Genomic DNA, 16,122 nt, shown 5'->3' on the forward strand with positions numbered 1-16,122 from the left:
TGGTGTACTCACGCCCTTTCCTGCACATGTTTTTCGTGTGCAGATCCAGGTTCATCTTACTAGCCTCATCACTAGTTGCAGTCGCTGCTGCTTATTGCAGACTTCAAGGTATATCTGCTCGCGCCTGCAGATCCTCGGAGTCCCCCTCTATCCCCCTATGTTTATTTTTCCTTTTTTCTTTAGAAATGATGTATAGAACGGTTAAGACTTCTTAGTAGCTTGTGACTTACGGTATTTCGGGTTTTGGAAATTGTTTTGTACATTTTCAGAGGTAATAGTTATATATGCCGAGTGGCATTCAGTTGCTTATTAGATATTTGTTACTGTTAGTAGTTAATGTTCGTGTTTTTATTTCATTTCCGCAAAGTGTTAGGCTTACCTAGTCGTAGAGACTAGGTGCCGTCACGATGGTTCACGGAGGGAGAAATTGGGTCGTGACAAGCTGGTATCAAAGCCCTAGGTTCATAGAAGTCGTGAGTCACAAGCCGATTTATTAGAGTCTCACGGATCGGTACGGAGACATCTGTACTTATCTTTGGGAGGCTATGGAACTATTAGGAACAAACATACTTCTTTGATTTCCTTGTCGTGTGAGTTATTGGCATCAAATTCTAAAAATTCTCTATTCTATTCTTTGTCACAGATAGTAAGGACCCGTACCGGATGATCTGATGACCTGGCACCCGCGCCCCCTGTTAGAGCCGCCAGAGGCCGGGGTCGGGGTAGAGTACGTCCATGCGGTGCAGCTAGAGCACCCGCGCGAGCTGCGACAGAGGAGCCCCAACAGTTCCAGCTGGAGGGCAGGCACCGGAGGTTCCTATTGCTGCACCAGCCCTCCAAGAGACTCAAGCCCAGTTCATGAGCATGTTCAGCACCTTAGCTCAGGCTGGATTGATTTTGTTAGCTCCCGCCATATCTCAGGGTGGGGGAGGGGCACAGACTCCCGTATCCTACACTCATGAGCAGAGGGTCCAGGTTGATCAGGCACCAGAGTTCATTCCTATGCCGCCGGTAGTCCCGGTTCAGCATGAGACTAGGACAGCCGCTTCTGAGGCGGAGCAGCTCAGACTTGAGAGGTACCAGAAGTACCACCCACCTACCTTCAGCGGATTGGCTAAAGATGATGCTCAGGGTTTTCTGGAGGAGTGTCATCGTATTCTCTGTACTATGGGTATAGCGGAGACGAGCGGGGTTTCTTTTACTACATTCCAGCTTAGAGGAGCAGCCTATCAGTGGTGGCGTGCTTATGAGTTGAGGAGTCCGGCTGAGGCAGCTTCACTTACATGGACTCAGTTCTCGGATATGTTTTTGAGAGAGTATGTCCCTCAGAGCCTCAAGGACTCATGGCGCGTGGAGTTTGAGTAGTTGCGCCAGGGTGCTATGGCTGCATCAGAGTATGCAGTCCGCTTCAGTGATTTGGCCCGACATGCACCGGCCTTGGTTGCCCCCGTTCGAGAGAGGGTTTGACGATTTATTGAGGGACTTCACCCCAGTATCAGGATTAGTATGGTCAGGAAGCTGGAGATGGATATTCCTTACCAGCAGGTTGTGAGAATTGCTAGGATATTGAAGGGCATGCTTGCCCGGGACCGAGAGGAGAGAGAGGCCAATTGGTCTCGAGAGACTGGTTCTTATTCTGGAGCTCGTGCCCCAGCAGCCCGCCATGGTAGGGGTTATGTGGGTCGCCCCGTTCATTCAGATTTTCCAGCCGCCAGTGGTGTTCCAGCCCCTTCTAGGCCCAGGAGCTTTATTATGCACCGCTAGTATCTAGTGTGCCTCCTGCTTCGGGAACTTTTAGCGGCCAGTCCAGCAGACCTGGCCCGAGTCAGTCACAACATTCACGCCCTCCAAGGGGTTGTTTTGAGTGTGGCAACACCTACCATATGGTGAGGGAATTGCCCCAGACTTAGGAGGGTTGTACCTCCATAGACTTCTCAGCCATCACGTGCTTCACCGGGTCCTCAGGCCATGATTCCAGTACCAGCTACTGCCCTACCTGCTCAGCCAGCTCGAGGTGGAGGTCGGGGAGGTTGGGATTTTGCCCTATAGGGGAGGCCAGGCTAGGTATTATGCTCTTCCAGCTCATACAGAGGCAGTTGCTTCCGACTCTGTCATTACAGGTATTGTTCCAGTCTGTCATAAAGATGCATCGGTATTATTTGACCCAGGCTCTACATATTAATATGTGTCCTCTTATTTTGCCCCACATTTGGGCGTATCTCAGGATTCTTTGAGTTCCCCTGTTTATGTGTCTACTCCTGTGGGAGATTCTCTTGTTGTGGATCGCGTGTATCGGTCGTGTTTGATTGCTCTTAGTGGTTTTGAGACCATAGCCGACTTATTATTACTTATCATGGTAGATTTTGATGTTATCTTGGGCATGGACTGGTTGTCGCCCCATTATGCTATTCTTGATTGTCACGCTAAGACTGTGACACTGGCTATTCCAGGCGTACCGCGATTAGAGTGGAGGGGTACCTTAGAGTATACTCCCAGCCGAGTTATTTCATTTCTTAAAACTCAATTAATGGTTGAGAAAGGGTGTGATGCGTATCTAGCTTATGTGAGAGATGTCAGTATTGATACCCCTACAGCTGAGTCAGTTCCAGTAGTGAGGACTATCCAGATGTGTTCCCAGCTGATCTGTCGGGCATGCCGCCCGACAGAGACATTGATTTCGGTATTTATTTATTGCCGGGCACTCAGTCCATCTATATTCCTCCATACCATATGGCTCCTCCTGAGTTGAAGGAGTAGTTGCAGGAATTGCTTGATAAGGGCTTCATTCGGCCCAGTATGTCACTTGGGGTGCTCCTGTCTTGTTTGTGAAGAAAAAAGATGGTTCTATGCATATGTGTATTGATTATCGCCAGTTGAACAAAGTCACAATAAAGAATAGGTATCTCTTGCCTCGTATTGATGACCTATTTGATCAGTTATAGGGTGCCAAAGTATTTTCCAAGGTTGACTTATGATCAGGTTATCATCAGTTAAAGATTCGGGATCCAGATATCCCGAAGACTGCTTTCAGGACTCGGTATGGCCACTACGAGTTCCTTGTGATGTCATTTGGGCTGACCAATGCCCCAGCAGCCTTTATGCACATGATGCACAGTGTGTTCCGGCCCTATATTGATTCTTTCATCATAGTATTCATTGATGACATTCTAGTGTATTCCCGAACTCGGGAGGATCATGAGCAGCACCTGAGGACAATGCTTCAGACTTTGAAAGAAAAGAAATTGTTAGCGAAGTTCTCAAAATGTGAGTTCTGGTTATATTTCGTGGCATTCTTGGGTCATATTGTGTCGAGTAAGGGGATTAAGGTGGATCCGAATAAGATGGAAGCAGTGCAGAGTTGGCCCAGACCGTCCTCAGCTACAGAGATCCGGAATTTTCTTGGGTTGGCGGGGTATTACCATCGGTTTGTTGAGGGATTTTCTTCTATTGCAACACCTATGACCAGGCTAACCCAGAAGGGTGCTCCGTTCAGGTAGACAGAAGAGTGTGAGGAGAGCTTTCAGAAGCTCAATACAGCTTTGACTACAGCCCCAGTATTGATATTGCCTTCATGTTTGGGGTCTTATACAGTTTATTGTGATGCGTCGCGAGTTGGCCTTAGCGCGGTGTTGATGCAGGATCGTAGGCTGATTGCCTACGCATCCAGACAGCTGAAGGTGCATGAAAAGAACTATCCCGTCCACGACCTTGAGCTAGAAGCTATTGTTCATGCCTTGAAGATTTTGAGGCATTATTTGTATGGTGTTCCTTGTGAGATTTACACCGATCATCGGAGTTTGCAGCATCTGTTCAAGCAGAAGGATCTTAATTTGCGTTAGAGGAGGTGGTTAGAGCTGCTTAAGGATTACGACGTTACCATTTTTGTACCATCCCGGGAAGGACAATGTGGTGGCCGATGCTTTGAGTCGTCGGGTAGAGAGTTTGGGGAGTTTAGCATATCTACCAGCAGCAGAGAGGCCTATGGCATTGGATGTTTAGGCCTTAGCCAGCCAGTTTGTGAGATTGGATATTTCTGAGCCGAGTCGAGTATTGGCTTGTGTGGTCTCTCGGTCTTCTCTTTATGATCGTATCAGGGAGCGTCAGTATGATGACCCCTATCTGCTTGTCCTTAAGGACACGGTCCAGCACGGTGATGCTAAGGAGGTCACTATTGGGGAGGATGGTGCATTGAGGATGCAAGACAGGTTATGTGAGTCCAATGTGGACGGGTTGCGTGAGTTGATTTTTCAGGAGGCTCACATATCGCGGTACTCCATTCATTCGGGTGTAGCGAAGATGTATCAGGACCTGAGGCAGCATTATTGGTGGAGAAGGATGAAGAAAGACATAGTAGAGTATGTGGCTAGATGTCTAAATTGCCAGCAGGTGAAGTATGAGCATCAGCGACCGGGTGGGTTGCTTCAGAAGATAGAGATTCCGGAGTGAAAATGGGAGCGGATCACTATGGACTTCGTTGTTGGACTCCCATGGACTCAGCGGAAGTTTGATACAGTTTGGGTGATTGTGGACAGGCTGACCAAGTTAGCTCATTTCATTCCTGTGATGACTACCTATTCTTTCGAGCAGCTGGCTCAAATTTACATTCGTGAGATTGTCAGACTTCATGGCGTATCGGTATCTATCATCTCTGACCGGGGCACGCAGTTTACATCACAGTTCTGGAGAGCCGTACAACAAGAGTTCGGCACTCGGGTGGAGTTGAGCACATCTTTTCACCCTCAGACAGACGGGCAATCTGAACGCACTATTCAGATTCTTGAGGATATGTTCCGTGCGTGTATGATGGAGTTTGGAGGTTCTTGGGATCAGTTCTTGCCACTTGTGGAGTTTGCCTACAATAATAGTTATCAGTCCAGTATTCAGATGGCACCGTATGAGGCTCTGTATGGTAGGCGGTGCCGGTCCCCAGTGGGTTGGTTCGAGCTGGGCGATGCCAGATTATTGGGTACAGACTTGGTTCAGGATACCTTGGAGAAAGTGAAGGTGATTCAGGACATACTTCACATAGTTCAGTCCAGACAGAAGAGCTATGCGGACCGGAAGTTTCGCGATGTTGCATTCATGGTTGGAGAGTGGGTCCTTCGTCGGGTTTCGCCTATGAAGGGCATTATGAGGTTCAAAAGGAGGGGAAAGCTGAGCCCAAGGTTTATTGGCCCCTTTGAGGTGTTGCGGCGAGTTGGGGAGGTTGCTTATGAGCTTGCCTTACCACCTAGCCTAGTAGGAGTTCATCCGGTATTTCATGTTTCGATGCTCCGGAGGTATCACGGCGATCTGTCTCATGTGTTGGATTTCAGCTAAGCCCAGTTGGACAAGGATTTATCCTACGTTAAGGAGCCAGTGGCTATTTTGGACAGGCAGGTTCGGAAGTTGTGGTCAAAGAACATTGCATCAATAAAGGTTCAGTGGCGGGGCCAGCCGGTCGAGGAGGCGACTTGGGAGACCGAGCAGGATATGTGCAGCTGTTATCCTCATCTTTTCACCACTTCAGGTATATCTCTATGCTCGTTCGAGGACGAATGATTATTTTAAGAGAGGGAGGATGTAACGACCTGACCGGTCGTTTTGAGAGTAATATCCCCAATCCCCTATTTACTGCTTCTCCTATATCTATTTCTGCTAGTGTGACTTGCCGAGAGGTTTCGTTTTAGTTTTTGGAGTATTTTGGGACACTTAGTCCCTAAATGGAAAGCTTAAGTTTTAGGATTCGGACTGTACTCAGAACTGTGTGAAGACAACTCCGAAATGGAGTTTTGTCGATTCCTTTAGCTCCGTTGGGTGATTTTGGGCTTAGTAGCGTGTCCGGATTGTGTTTTGTAGGTCTGTAGCTCATTTAGGCTTAAAATGGCAAAAGTCGAATTTTTAGAGTTTTGGACCGGTAGTGGAATTTTTGATATCGGGGTCGGATTCCGATTCCGAAAGTTGGAGTAGGTCCGTAGTGTTGATTATGACTTGTGTGCAAAATATGGGGTCAATCGAACGTGGTTTGATAGGTTTCGGCATCGGTTGTAGAATTTTGAAGTTTCAAGTTCTCTAAGTTTGAATTGAAGGGTGATTTGTGATTTTAGCGTTGTTTGATGTGGTTTGAGGGCTCGACTAAGTTTATATGGTGTTTTAGGATTGGGTGGTATGTTTGGTTGAGATCCCTGGGGCCTCGGGTGAGTTTCGGGTGCTTAACGGACTAGTTTTTGGACTTGAAATATAGCAGATTTTTGGTGTTTTTGTTGCAGACAATCCTTCATCGCGTTCGCGAGAGAGGTCTCGCGATCGCGTAGAGCATCTGGGAAAGGCACCTGAGGTTATTCTTTGTGTTCGTGACATCGTTCCCATGTTCGTGAAGGAATAGAACACTAAGGCTACGCGTTCACGATAAGGACCTCGCGTTCGCGTAGAGTCAACGGTCAGATGGGTTCCAGGCATGATAGCCCACGCGTTCGCAATGAGTGTCCCGCATTCGTGTAAGGTCAGGCTAGTTGAGCTTCACGTTCACAACCAGTTTATCGCGTTCGCGATGAGTATATTTTAGGTCTGAAGCAGCTTGCGCTTCGTGAACGTGAGGCTTTGACCGCGTTCGCGAAGAAGGGCATACCTGGGCAGAATTTAAAGTTCAAAAACGAGGGTTTTGAGTTCATATCACAAAATTGAATTGGGAGTTCGGTAGAAGAAGAATTTTCGAGAGGTTTTCAGAGGGAGTCATTGGGTAATGATTCCTAACTTCTTTATGGTTATAACCCACTAATCTATTATTAATTTTATCATTTAATTTTGGATTTGGGGTGAAAAATTGAGAAAAGTTCTTAGACCAAATTTTGAGGTTTTGATCGAGATTTTGGTATCGAATTTGAGTGAATTTGGTATGGTTAGACTCGTGAGTGAATGGGTATTCGTATTTTGTGACTTTTACCCGATTCCGAGACGTGGGCTCGGGGATGCTTTTTTGGGCATTTTTCTAATTTCTTGCCTTAGCTTTGATTTTGTTAGATAGATTAGTTTCTTGTAGCTATATTTATGTTATGTAATTGGTTTTGGCTATATTTGAGCCATTCAGAGTCGAATATTCGTGGAAAGAGCATTGTGACAGAATGATTTGAGCTTGATTCGAGGTAAGTGGCTTGCCTAACCTTTTGTGGGGGAACTCCCCTTAGGATTTGGTACTGTTTGATATGTGAGCGCTGTGTACGTGAGATGACGAGTACGTACACGGGCTATTTGTTGTAAAACTCCGTTTTTCACTAAGTCATAACTTGTTTTCCTCCTTATTTGAAACACACTAGCATATATAACTATCCTGTTTAGACTAGAATAGCATGCCTACTTGTTTAACTGCCTATTTGAACTCTGTGCAACATGTTTAGTGAAATTTCTTGCTTTCCTTGACTTGAACTTAGTCTAAACCGTAGGATTTCTTGCTGTAATTGTTATTTCGGTTGGTTGCGCTGCATATTTACTTTGGGACTACGGAACGGTATTCCGAGAGATCCCTCTGCACATTTACGTTTGGGACTATGGAACGGTATTCCGGGAGATTCCCATGTACTGCATATTTATTTTGGGACTGCAGAACGGTATTCCGGGAGATCCCCCTGCACATTTACGTTTGGGACTACGAGACGGTATCTCGGGAGATCCCCTGTTATTATCACTGTGTTCTGAGCTGTTGTCTTTCATTGATTCTATTCCTGTTAGATTTCCATATTTATTTTACTGCGATATTTCATTATATTTATACCAGTAGGGCCCTGACCTGATCTCGTCACTACTCGATCGAGGTTAGGCTTGGCACTTACTGGTTGCCGTTGTGGTGTACTCATGCCCTTTCATGCATATGTTTTTCGTGTGCAGATCTAGGTTCATCTTACCAGCCTCATCACTAGTTGCAGTCGTTGCCGCTTATTGGAGACTTCAAGGTACATCTGCTCACGCCCGCAGATCCTCGGAGTCCCCCTCTATCCCCCTATGTTCATTTTTCCTTCTTTCTGTAGAAATGATGTGTAGAATGGTTAAGACTTCTTAGTAGCTTGTGACTTACGGTATTCTGGGTTTTGGGAATTGTTTTGTACATTTTCAGAGGTGATAATTGTATATGCCAAGTGGCATTCAGTTGCTTATTAGATATTTGTTACTGTTAGTAGTTAATATTCGTGTTTTTGTTTTATTTCTGCAAAGTGTTAGGCTTACCTAGTCGTAGAGACTAGGTGCCATCACGACGGTTCAAGGAGGGAGAAATTGGGTCGTGACAAAACCAGCATAACACAGCAGTGAAAACATGAAGGAAAATGATCTAAAATCAATCCGAAACACGCCCGAGCCCCTCGGGACCCCGTCCTAATATACCAACAAGTTCCATAACACAATACGGACCTACTCGAAGCCTCAAAACACACATAACAACATCAAAACGGTGAATCACACCTCAAATCGAAATCAATGAACTTTGAACTTTTCAACTTCAATAACTCGTGCCGAAACATAGCAAATCAACCCGGAATAAACCCAAATTTTGCACACCAGTCCCAAATGACAAAACGAAACTATTCTAATTCCTGGAATCACAATCCGAATTCGATATCAAAAATTTCACTCCCGGTCAAACTTTCCAAAAATCCAACTTCCGTTATTTCAAGCCAAATTCCACTACGGACCTCCAAATTACAATCCGGAAGCGCTCCTAAGTCCAAAATCACCCAACGGAGCTAACAGAACCATCAAAATTCCAATCCGAGGTCAAATGATAAAAGTCAAACTTGGTCAACTCTTTCAAATTTAAAGCTCCCTAGTTGAGCATCATTCTTCGAAATCAGTCCCGAATAACCTGAAAACCAAAACCGACGATTCACACAAGTCAAAATACATCATACGGAGCTACTCACACCCGTAAACTACCGAACGAGGTGCAAATGCTCAAAAAAACCGGTCGGGTCGTTACATCCTCCCCCACTTAAATATACGTTCGTCCTCGAACGTGCCCAGAGTTATTCTCAAAGCCATCAACTGCCGTGTAACCTTACCATGCACACACCCGGGGGTGATGCCACGTCACCCTATTCCATATAGGCCCGACAACACAACATAACTGAAGATCATTACTCCAACCTTAGCCTATAAGCCTTAGAATCCAATTTTCAATAAGCAATGTTCCAAATATACTCAAATCATAGGAAAATGACTCAAACGAGAGAACCATCCCGCAAGTTCAACAAGTACCACCACAACCGAAATGCTATGAACCTCTCATACCTAGTAGAACCAATACACATGAATCTAACACAAAGGATCAGATCTTAACATAACTCTGTTGCAATGCGTGACCCCATCCAAACACTGGTTCAAATGAAATACCTCAGCCACCATGCTCAAAATCAATAACCACGCGAAATTCGACATCAAGTACCCAAAGTGCATTACCGTAACCACAGAGAGCAAATAACACAATACCACAATCCGAAAAGAACATAGCCAATGCGCAAACAATCACGCAATACCCAAATACTCATCTCGCTCAAATTCCGCTATAAAGCCCAAATAGAACCACACCGTGTGTGCATATAACCCACGAATCGCAACCCCCCGTAGCATAGAAGAGTAACTCACAGATCATTTCAAAATACGAAGAAGCTCAACAATAACCGAATGGCACACCCCTCAACAATAGCAGTATGGAGCCAACCAATCCGACTCGTTGTAGAATACTCATCCTAGTTGGGTCTACCAATGTGCCCCCAAATCAACTCTGGTCACCCACCAATAGATAAATAACCCTCCGAAGGTCCACAATGACTGAATCATAACACATACTATTATCTGGCTAGCTTCGGCCATGACTTCACAGTTCGCAGCCATGAAACAATCTGTTCTTGCGAACTCCCAGTCTCCAACTCCATAGAACACACGAATCACTATATTTCATCCCAACTCCACCGCCCGAATGTCTAACACATCTCTCATACACGATCATCTCACAAGGAATACTTCTATAATTCTTCCGTGCCACATAGCAATATTTGAATATCAGCACTCGATCAACCATGAGAGTGCCGCAATACCAGTGAAGTATCCATAAATCAAAACATATTGCCCCTTCTGAAATGTATACTCTCATCAAGACATACCAAATAGTAATATCATTTACCTTGTTATCTGAAACCGTCTATGCTGCCTACGAATTTTATGACATTCCCTTCAAAACTGAACTGTGATCTCGCTCACATAAATCTCAATCCCACGCAACACACCGCATATGCCATGCCATCATATGAAAAATACGAGAACTTCATAGTCCACCCCGAATCACAAGCAACTACATACTCAATTAGTCAAGGACCTTCCATTTGATTTCATCCAGGAGAAATTCACTATACACCACATGCTCCTAATGCCAGCAGGAAATAAACCCCTCGACCAGTGGTAAAAACCATTGAGAACTCTTCGAAGTCTATTTGCACACAACCAAGCTATCAGAACTGAATCTCTCGAACTCAACCAAGCCACGCCGGTCACCAAAAGTCAAGAGAATTACCGCGAAATACCTGTAGAGACTCGCCACGTCATAAGTACCCAAAGAACCGATCATATCCATTACTGCGCTGATTCAACCTATTATCAAGCTGTCCTACTTCTCCGAGTCTCTTCCACATTGCCTTCAAATTGATACTTCTCCTAGCTGGAACACCACGATCCTTAACCAACATTCACCACACAAGAGACCCCAGTATAAAACCACAACGCCCTAAGGCCCATAAGCCACTGACTTCCCTCTTAAGCACCCCAAAGCACCACAACCGTGACACCCACTCTAAAGAGACCTTATGTGAACCTAAAATTATTTCCTTCACCTTCTTGATGCTAAAATGCATAATCCACAATGGTATAAAATGCCACAAGTCTCGACACCATCTAATGTAACTCTCAGTTTCTAGACATATGCAAATCTTAAAAATTCCAAATCGCTATATATAAATCTTGAATCCATTAGAACCATTCTCGAGAGTCATCCACTCTACTCAAATCTCAATTAAACCGATCAAACGGATTGAACGACCTGTGTCCGATTAGCACACCAACACCCAAGGGAGTAACCCACACTCCTAAGTAACCGAGTGAATTCCTACTCCATGTACACTACATCATTCACGAATAACCACTCATTTATTTTATGATTCCCATATACCCATAGAGTGTAATACAACCTATATCCAGAAATTCCTTTACCCGAGTCATCCTCAATCTCAACCCCTGCAGTCATAACTAATTCATCAGTATACCTCAAACCGAACCCAATACAACACATAATCGTTCAATCAACTCGTCGATAGTAGACTCCCCCACTTGGCTCAAAGACATAGATCAAAACACACAATAACTCACAATGCTCATACTCTATTACTGCCATAATCTCGCACTGAAATTCAACTAAATCCTTCATAAGCTCGAGTAACACAAACCATATCATACATCAAATTGCATAAATATAACCCACTGGTAGAAAAGAAAGCCTCCACACAACATCATAAAATCACACATCCGTAGATTACCTCGCAGGTTATAACCCACCTGCTTCGCCTCAAAGTGACATCTCTCTATACCCTTCCACAGTTACAACTACTACGCAATCACTTAGTCTTCCTGATTCTGAACCCATTAACAAGACATGAGAATCTACTTCACTCCATAACTAAAAAACATGAGAGATCTCTCAACACACCCATAACTCGAGACCATACACCAAATCAAGACAGAAAACAAATACCCCATAGTCCTTGCTACATATCAAGTAAACTCTTCTCGTCACATTCGAACAATCTGAACACATCTCGCAGTCTCATCATACTCACCACATAGTCATCCAATCACAAATTCCACTGATGGGGACACCAACGGACCTATAAGTCCCAAAAGCACGTGCTCACACAATCGAAATCTCTGTGCTCAACTACCGTCAAAACCCGGCCTCAAGTCCTTCAGACTGGCCCATCATCACCATGCCAAAATCATATCTCATACCTCAACCATGGAATCACAAGCCGCCGGTGCACAGCCGATACCAAGCGCTCACTTGCGCATGCGAATGCGTGGAAGTAATTCAAAGAGTTACGCTTCAAGCGGAATCAATGCCGCACGATAAGGAATGAAAGATGGAAAGTATATCCTAAATGTCCTGTATCCTCTCGAAGATAGGTGTGGATGTCATCATACCGATCCGCAAGACTCTACTAAATACTTACTCATGACTTGTAGAACCTATGAACCTAGAGCTCTGATGCCAACTTGTCACGACCCGAAATCCACCTAGTCGTGATGGAAACTAATCCAACCTGTCAGGTAAGCTAATTAACTACTAACCAATTCTAATAATAATTAATAAAGCAATTAAGTAAAGAAATATCTGCATATGATACATTCCCCAAGGACTGGTAGTACAAATCATGAGCTTCTAAGAATAGAGTTTACAAAGCTGAAATGAAGTAAATATATCATTTGCTTGAAGAGTACATAAACAGAGTTTTATAGATCTAAGGCTACCACGAACAAGAGGCAGCTACAACCGGAACGCAGGTACATCTTCAATTCTGGCTCCCGTCGATCACAGCAACATCAGCAATCAATATCTACACGCAAGGTGTAGAAGTGTAGTATGAGTACAACCGACCCCATGTACTCAATAACTGACAAACCTAACATTAGGTCTAAAGTAGTGACCAGCTAGAACAAAGGTCGGGTTCAATACCAATATCCCACAATAATTCATAACAGCATAGTACAAGTAATAAAAGGAGTATCTCAGAAATAAAATGCTCAGCTCGTTCCCAGTTCCAGAAAAATAGGCATGATTTTCAAGTATTTCAGTGAAAACTCAAATCTTTTACCGAAATTTGTCAAAAATATGAATAAGTTTAAAAATTATGATTTTTCCCAAAAATCCTTCAACAATAAATAAGATATTTCATTTTCCTTCCAGATAGCAAGTGTAAGATGTCTCTTTATGCCCATATGTCAAAATGTATGAGAAGTCATAAATGACATGATACTATACAACATGAGGAAAAATGCATCTCTACGCCTGTATGTCAAGTGTGCATGCCAAATGCGATGCAAATCAGTAATAAAGACCATATGCATACTCCCAGAGTATCAATTCACTCAGTCCTCCCAGTCACTTAGTCATCTAGTCACTCAGTCCTCCCAGTCACTCAGTCCTCCCAATCACTCAGTCCTCACAGTCACTCAGTCCTCATAGTCACTCAGTCCTCACAGTCACTCAGTCCTCCCAGACACTCGGCACTCGCACTCAGTAGGTACCTGTGCTCACTGGAGTGTGTACAGACTCCGGAGGGGCTCCTTCAGCCCAAGCGCTATATCAAGCCAATCATGGCATAAAATCAATGAAACATGCTGTGACGTGTAGCCCGATCCCATATATATCCTCACAATCAGGCCCTCAGCCTCACTCCGTCATCAACCTCTCCAATATCTCGGGCTCTCAATGTCATGAAATATCAACCCAAAATAATGATGTGATGTATCAATATGTAACAACAGAGACTGAGGTATGATATGAAATGAATGAACATGACTGAGTATGAAATTGCAATGTAAGCAAATAACTCAACAGCAGTAACGACCTCAATGGGTCCCAACAAAGTAAGCACGTAGCTTAGGCATGGTTTCTAATATGAATCATAGCTCAAAAGCTCTAGTAGGTAGATTTCGTGGTTACAGATATGACTAGGTAGCTACACAGTACCACAGAAATAACGGAATTACAACTTACACGGTGCACGCCTACACGCCCGTCACCTAGTATGTGCGTCACCTCAACACCAATCATATAACACGTAATTCAGCGTTTCATACCCTCAGCACAAAGTTTAGAAGTGTTACTTACCTCGAACAAGCCAATTCCAATACCGAACAAGCTAAGAGATGCTCCAAAAATGCCATCTAGCGTGTAGCGACCTCCGAACGACTCAAAACTAGCCAAAAGCGACTCAATTACATCAAATAAAGCCCAAGGAAATAATTCTAAATGATAAAGATCGAACCCTTAATCAAAACCCAAAATTGGCCAAAAATCACACCTGGGGCCGCGCCCCGGAATCCAACAAAAGTCACAAAATCCGATAACACATTCAATTACGAGTTCAAATACTAGTTTCACTCAAATCCGACTTCGAATCGATGTTCAAAACTCAAAAATTCACATTATTAAACTTTAGGCCAAAACCCCCAATTTCCTCTTAAAAATTCACAATCCAATTACCAAAAACGAAGATAGATTCATGAAATATAACCAAACCCGAGTAGAGAATACTTACCCCAATTCATATGGTAAAAATTACTTCAAGAATCGCCTTAATCCGAGCTCCATAGCTCCCAAAATATAAAAATGGCTGAAACCCTCGAAATAGAGTACTTTATAATCTGTCCAGGCCCCCCTCTTTCGCGAACGCGAGAAATTCATCGCATTCGTGATGAATAAAACTCACACTGCACAAAAGACTCTAGCATTCGCGATACACCCCACGCGAACGCGATGGCCACTTCTGCTAAGGCTTTGCGATCGCGACGAAGAAAGCTCCAACTCCCAGCTGCCAACCTCATCACTACGCGAACGCGATCCTCCATACGTGAACGCAAAGAAGACTTGCCGAACTCTACGCTAACGTAGGACATACTTCACGATCGCGAAGAATAATTTGCTACTGTCATCAGAATACACTACGCGTTCGCGATAATTGCCATGCGAACGCGATGCCGGACTGAGACACCAGAAACCAGTAGAACACAACAGTAAAAACATGAAGGAAAATGATCCGAAATCAATCCTATACACGCCCGAGCCCCTCGGGACGCCGTCATAACATACCAACAAGTTCCATAACACAATATGGACCTACTCGAGGCCTCAAAACACACATAACAATATCAAAACAACGAATCACACCTCAAATCGAATTTTATGAACTTTGAACTTTTCAACTTCAATAACTCGTGCCGAAACATAGCAAATCAACCCGGAATAAATTCAAATTTTGTACACAAGTCCCAAATGACAAAACGAAGCTATTCCAATTCCCGGAATCATAATCCGAATCTGATATCAAAAAGTCCACTCTCGGTCAAACTTTTCAAAAAATCAACTTCCGCCATTTCAAGCCAAATTCTACTACGGACCTCTAAATCACAATCCGGACGCGCTCCTAAGTCCAAAATTATCCAACGGAGCTAACAGAACCATCAATATTCCAATCCGAGGTCAAATCCAAAAAGTCAAACTTGGTCAACTCTTTCAAATTTAAAGCTCCCTAGTTGAGAATCATTCTTCCAAATCAGTCCCGAATAACCTGAAAATAAAAACCGACGATTCACACAAGTCAAAATACATCATACGGAGCTACTCACGGCTGTAAACTACCGAGCGAAGTGCAAATGCTCAAAACAACCGGTCGGGTCATTATAGTATGTAAATTATATTCTGTTGTAGTTGTATATATTTTTTATTTAAATGTTGTATGAAAGTTGAAAAATAGTTGTATAACGTATGAATCGTTGTATAAAATTTATATTTAAGTTATTAATATTATCTTTTTACATAAAATTATTGATTTGTCCAAAGATTTTACGAGGTTAATAACTATCGTGCGGGGCCAGTAAAGTATTCTGCTTCACTTGATTGGTTAACTTACCCAATACACTAAACTATCACAAATTAAAGAAACCTATTTAAATCAGCACTAAAATGGATACATCGTACTTAAAATTAATATTATACAATTTGATGGTACAACATCATACAAATTTAAAAACAAATTTCGTATATATTTAATACAAAATGCTATATCTACAACAACATACATACTAAAAATAAATTTCATACAACTAATTATATAGTACACACTTATTTACAACTTATCTACAACTTTCATACATTATTTTTACCAAGTTAAAATACATCTACAACATCATACAACTTAAATACAATTTTCATACAAATTTTATACAATATGTCTTTTGTATATTTTATATATTTTGTATTTGATTTGTATATATTTTGTATGTGGTGTGTGCTTCTTCCTCTCTAAAATTTCAATTAAAACTTTCTCTATT

This window comes from Nicotiana tomentosiformis, chromosome 1 (genome assembly GCF_000390325.3).
Source record: "Nicotiana tomentosiformis chromosome 1, ASM39032v3, whole genome shotgun sequence".
Classification (NCBI taxonomy): domain Eukaryota; kingdom Viridiplantae; phylum Streptophyta; class Magnoliopsida; order Solanales; family Solanaceae; genus Nicotiana; species Nicotiana tomentosiformis.